The sequence below is a fragment of the Tenrec ecaudatus genome, chromosome 9 (assembly GCF_050624435.1).
Source record: "Tenrec ecaudatus isolate mTenEca1 chromosome 9, mTenEca1.hap1, whole genome shotgun sequence".
Lineage (NCBI taxonomy): Eukaryota > Metazoa > Chordata > Mammalia > Afrosoricida > Tenrecidae > Tenrec > Tenrec ecaudatus.
The window spans coordinates 147,104,293-147,110,292 of record NC_134538.1 but is presented as its reverse complement, the minus strand read 5'-3'; the positions used below and the strand labels follow the sequence as shown (position 1 = coordinate 147,110,292).

At 47.5% G+C, this 6,000-nt stretch overlaps 1 pseudogene; it reads right to left on the bottom strand.

Moving 5' to 3' along the window:
• Positions 1-2,665: 2,665 nt before the first annotated feature.
• Positions 2,666-6,000, bottom strand: part of LOC142456186 (ATP synthase F(0) complex subunit C1, mitochondrial pseudogene) — a 43,379-nt pseudogene continuing 40,044 nt past the window's right edge.

Below are 6,000 nucleotides of genomic sequence, written 5' to 3'. Positions count from 1 at the left end.
GCTCTCTGTCTGATAACGAGTCTATTCACATCTCTCCTCTATGATCCAAGGGAATTCACTGGAGGCTTAATCTATGTGTCCCCTTCAACCCTGTTGGTCAGGATTCTTTTGCAGATCTTTGATGATACTACAGAAATCAAGGCCCTGGGAGTACCAGTCCTCATGATGTTGTTAGATGCCATTGAGCTGGTTGTGACTCATATTGAGCCTTTGTACAATGGGATGAAACACTGTCTGGTCCTGTGTCATCCTCACAATTGCTGCTATGGCTGAGCCCAGTTGTTGCAGCCACTGCTGTATCGCCAGTTAGGACAGGCCTTTCTAGACGGCACAGATCGGATCAGCTTCCCTGCATTACCCATAGACATTGCTCACATCCGCCCCTTCAGTTTTTCTGTTTCTGGCCATGGGGGTCTGAGGCCTGCTTAGCAGGAGATGTCTCAGGCTGAGTCTGAGAGGGCAGAGCCATTGAAAAAGATAGTGTCTCCACTGCCACAGTCAAGTGGGCCCAAGGAAACATGACAGCTACATGTAATATGGCTCTGGGTGGGATCTTGGGCAATCATAAAGGACATAAGTGAAAATCAAGGATATCTGAATAAAGTATGGATTTTCATGAATAATGCACCAATATTGGTGTTAACTGTGACAAATATACCATCCTCATGTAAGATATTCAAAGTGGGTTCCAGGAATCTGGATACTCTCTGTATTATCTTTAATATTTTTCTGTGAATCTAACACTAAAGTAAAATTTTAGTCAGGCTCCCTTCCCGCCCCCAAAAGATATGTCCCCACCCTCATCACAGCATTTAGCTCTTCCCCGCAGGGCCATTTACCATATGCCTCCTTTGAAAGGGCCTCACCTGTCCCATCAGTGTGGTCTGGAAATGTTCAACTTCCCTGTCTCTAAGGGACAGTGCTTTAAAGTTCTGGATGGGAGGATAGTGAGAAGACCCATGAGAGTGAGACCTTCAAGGACAGTGGGCCTGTAGTCGCCTGGGGCTATCTCCAAATAGCCATTGAGAAGGGACCAGCCCATGAAGACATCATCTCAGATAATTGGGGTAAATTTTGTGGCCCAGACACAGAGCCAAAGGTCAGGGGGGTGCTGTGAGTGCAGTCAGTCTTTGGCAAAACACGAGAGTTTATTCTGTGAATGCACATGGGATGAGATGTGCAAGCCAGGGCAACTGGATCCATCAGGAGTGATTCCAGGGCCCTGGGGACCCAGGACTGACTGCACACGGCACAGACATCATGAGACGCCTGCCGAAAGAAGACAGCCAACCTGGACAATATGTCTCGGCAGCTACCGACCACCCATCTAGGGGACCCTGTTAAGGAAAAAAAGGAAAAAAAGAGGGGCAGGAGAGAAAGAACTCAGTGTCTAGCCCTGCTCTTCAAGCTATGACTTGGATTTTCCCAGGATGTACTTCCATGTTCAGGGCACTGGGTGACCAGTTGTTGTGCTTTTGAGTTGATTCTAACTCATAGCAATCCTATTGGACAGTGTAGGAAGCTTATGAAGTTGGATAATGCACCTTCAAATTCATGCCCACCTGGAACCTTAGATTATGATCTTGGACATGGAATTCCTGAGCTGAGAACCTCCTAGACCCAGGAGACAGAAAGGGAGAGTTGTTAATCCTGGAGATGGTGTGAGATGGTTCGAGAAGTTCAGAGCAGGGGAACCAGGAGACATATGGGTCAATGTTGGACTTGTGGGTTTGGGCAGCGCTGGGTTGGGATGTTTTCTTGATGTGCACTTAACCTTTACATAAGTCTCTCTCTTATACATGAGTTTCTGTAGATTTGTTTCTCTAAAGCACCCAGACTAACGCACCCTGATTCCCAAAGTGCGGATTCTTTTCCCCCAAGGATTGCTCCACGGTTCCATGGGATGTGCTCGCTCACTCTTCTTCCCTGGCAACCACTTTTCCTGCATCTCCAAACAGAGGAACCTCTTTGCAGATCCTTGCTCTGCTTGAGACTACTCCTCTCTACTCCTTCCTGAGACTTCTTGCCAAGTCTTTGTTCTCTCCTTGTTCCTGTGACTGCTCTTTCTCGCCTTAGTTTCGTGGCTTACTGATCTACCTTTGCACCCTTAAAAAAGCTTGCTGTCCACGTGGGTTCCGTATTTGGACGTCTCGTTGTTATTGTTAGTTGCCATCGAATCTATTCAAATTCATGGTGACCTCATGTATGTAGGGTAGAAGCTTGTGACCTTTCAGAAGCTGATCTCCAAGCCTGTCCTTCAAGGTGCTTCTGGGTAGGTTTCAAGTGCCAACCTTTTAGCAAACGCTTACCCATTGAATGGCACCGCCCAGGGCCTCCTACTTTTCTCTTCCAAAAATCCAAATTCACTGCCATTGAGCAGATGCCTACTCACAGGGATCCTATAGGACAGGGTAGAACTATTTCTGAGTCTTTAACTGTTTAGCAAAGTAGAAGGTCCTATCTTCCTCCCTTGAAGAGGCTGGTGGTTTCAAACCAAGCCACTAGGGTAGCAGAGCTAGACTAGACTAACTTTCGTATTGACGCAAGGAGAATTTTGGACGCAAGACCCGAGCACCTTAGAGGCAAAAGTCCAATGTGTTTAGTAGCCTTTTGCAGATTCTTCAGTCACGCCCTGCCATGCTCGCGTCGTGTTTAACGGTAAAGCTTAGCACCCTCCAGCACGGGCCATGGTCTGCAGTTGAAGCAGCAGGGACACATCGGTGAACCCCACGGAGCCTCGCACAGCGAAGAGGATGAGGAAGGCGACCATCCAACAGAAGAGCCCCATAGCCTCACACAGGGCAAAGCCAGGATGGCATAGGAGAAGAGTTGCTGCTTGAGAGATGGGTTCCTGGCATAGACGATGATCAAGCCGCCAAACACTGTCCCAATGCCAGTCCCCGAACCGGGCACACCAACGGTGGCCGCCCCAGCACCGATACACTTGGCTGCTGTGTCAGTATCCCGGGAGACAACGCTGGTCTGGACCTCCCGCCTGGCCACCTGGAGCAGGAGCTGCTGTAGGAAGGCTGTTTAGATGGGATCTCCGGTCTATTCAGGAACGAGGCGGACACAGGCCTGACGAAACAAACCCCTGGCATAGCAGCAGACCAGAGCTGCAGGAAGGAGCAGCGTCCCGGGGGTCTGAATGTTTTCAATCTGCACTCCAATGGTCCTGCTGCCCCTGTTTGGACCACAGCAGGAAGACCTAGCTCAAGGTGACTCAGAACTATTCTTAACCATCCCGTTTCACCCTCACATCAGACTGAGTGCTCGGGCGTCTCCTAAGTGAACTGAGATGCCCTAAGTGGACAGAGATGCCCCTGAGTGGTACACATGGTTAATGCACTGATGACTAAAAGGTTGGAGGTTCAAATCGACCAGAAGGACTCGGAAGAATGACTTGATGATCTAGAAGCGAAACCAAACCAAATCAGCTAATAAAATCCTCTGGAACACAGCTCTACTCTGATGCTCATAGGTCGCGGTTACTTAGAGTAGACTCAACAGCCAGTGGTTGGAAGCAAATAGAACACAATCTTCTACCCGCCTTCCCAAGCCCAGATCTAGGTCCTGTCTTTTTGCTCTGTATTCATATTGGCCTTAATCTTGGCACTTTCCAGCAGACTATGAACCCAGAGCCTCTTGTCTAACCCACCCTCTGGGGTGCTGGGTTTGAACCGTCAATCTTTGTGTTTCCTAACTGCCACACTTGTAGTTCCACCATTGGTTGTTGGTGCTCTCAAACTTGGGCCAGAGTCCAGACTAGCGCATGTATCGACAAACTCATGAGAAAGATCAAAGTCTCTAACGGATTAAGAACCACTCTCTCCACACTTTTCTTTCCTCTTAAAAAAAAAGTGTCTGTTGAGAATGTACATTGCAAAAAACTCAGCAATTCAACTGTTTCTACAATTTGCTGACATTGATGACATTTTTGGGGTTGTATAGCCATTTGTGATGGGTACATTTATTGTGCTAACCTGGCCAATAGGAACACGTGGGATTAATAGGGTCACAGTTTGATTGGAGGGCAAAGATATCAATGGCTCTGCAAGTCCTGCCCCCCTCTCTCTTGCCTAGTTGGTGATCAGAACTGCCTCAACTTGTGAGCCAGAGCTTGAGGTTCCTTCGAGACCTGCTTCGTCACACTTCTGGTATATACAGCACTTGAGCTTGAGGCTGACAGATCCTGTCTTTGTGCATGGCTTGAGTTCAATATCCCATCTGGGCCTGCTTTGCTAAGCTCCTGTGCTGCTGACTATTAGTGACCCACCCTGCTGTTTGCTGCCTGTGGCTGGACTGCCTGCATTGCCCAAAGGAACACTCAGCTGTCTGCTTCCTTGACCTTGGACCCAGCAGCCCTTGTGAGTTGATGGACTTCCAGTATATGAACTGTTCCAAGGAAGTGAGTTGAACTGAGCTCTCTACTGCTGTGTGGACTAATTAGTTGTTATATTCCTTTGTGCTCTATCTATCTATCTATCTATCTATCTATCTATCTATCTCCATAAGTGTCCTGGTTTGGCTTCTCTAGAGAACCCTGTCTAACACACCATTCTTACCCTCCTATCTCAGTGGTTCCTGCCTGAAGCACATATTCTCACTGACCCCCACCCCACCCCCTAGCTTCCTAGCTTATTCTTTGAGTTGCTCTTATTAATTAGATCCCATATACATGGATTTTAAGGGAACATAATGCTCAAGAAGTGTTTTTTTTTTAAATTAGTGAATGCAAACTATTGTTTCATTTAAAGGCAACTTCAGGGGATATATTTGGTGTTAAGTTTACCAACATCTTAGACCATTAGTTTCAGGGGGCATCTTTGTTGATGTTGTTAGGTGCCATCGAGTCAATTTTGACTCACAGCGACCTGGAGCACAGCAGAACAAAACACTGCCCAGCATGACGTCATCCCTACAATGGTTCCCGTGTTTGAGTCTATTGCTGCAGCCACTGTGTCAGTCCATCGTGTCCAAGGTCTTCATTTCACTGCCCTTCCACTTTACCAAGCATGATGTCCTTCTCCGGGGACTGGTCTTTAAAACAAACAAACAAACCTTTAATTAAAGTGTTTACAGATGCAAAAAGATACCGGGAACTTGAGAGGTTGGATTAGAACACACCAACATCTACTTCCAAATGAGACAACGGATCTCTTTCCAGTATCTCATTGCTAAAGACCCTCAAATCCAGGGCTCAGGACTACACCCAATGAGGCAGAACAGTGCCCATTTCCCAGGTAGGAATGCCCAGGGTATTTTTAAGACATCCCATAGTGATTAGACAGATGTCCCTAAGCTCTGGTGTTCTGGTCTTAATTAGGTAGGCTTTGAGTCACTATATTTCATTACCCATTTTTAAAATACAGTGCTTTTTAACTTTTTTGAATATCATTAGGAAGAGGATGCTCTCAAAAGTCCCCACATTACAGAAGACAGATGACAGCGAAGACCATTAGCATGCCCTTACCCTGCAAAGCCCCACTGTAATGAGGACCTTACGTAGACAGAAGGCTTAAATGACTGCATCGACAATCTCTAATAGCAACACCAGCTGTGTGGTGCACTTTATTCTTCATAAACGCAACAGTGATGAGTCTGATATATAACCTAATCATCTGAAAAATGTAATTCCCAGAACAAACGTCTGTGAGGACTGCTTTGTGAAAGGGCAGATTAAGCACAGACTTCTGACAGCGGGGATGGGGGTGGGTGGGATTGAGCGGCCGCAGAAAGCCAGCGCGAGGGGTTCCTCCACTAGAGGGCTGTGGGCGCGCTGCTTGTGGCCCCTGCTTCTCCGTGCCGCTCAGGTGGCCCAGTGTGACTGAACTGGGGCAGAGCCTAAACGCCAGTGAATTCTTATCTTCCCAGTGTTACATAGATTTTTACTGGAGCCCCTGGGGCTAGTGGGTTATGAGTTGGACTGCTAACTTCAAGGTCAGCAGTTCAAAATCACCAGCTGCTCTGCGGGAGAAAGACGAGGCTTTCTATTCCTGT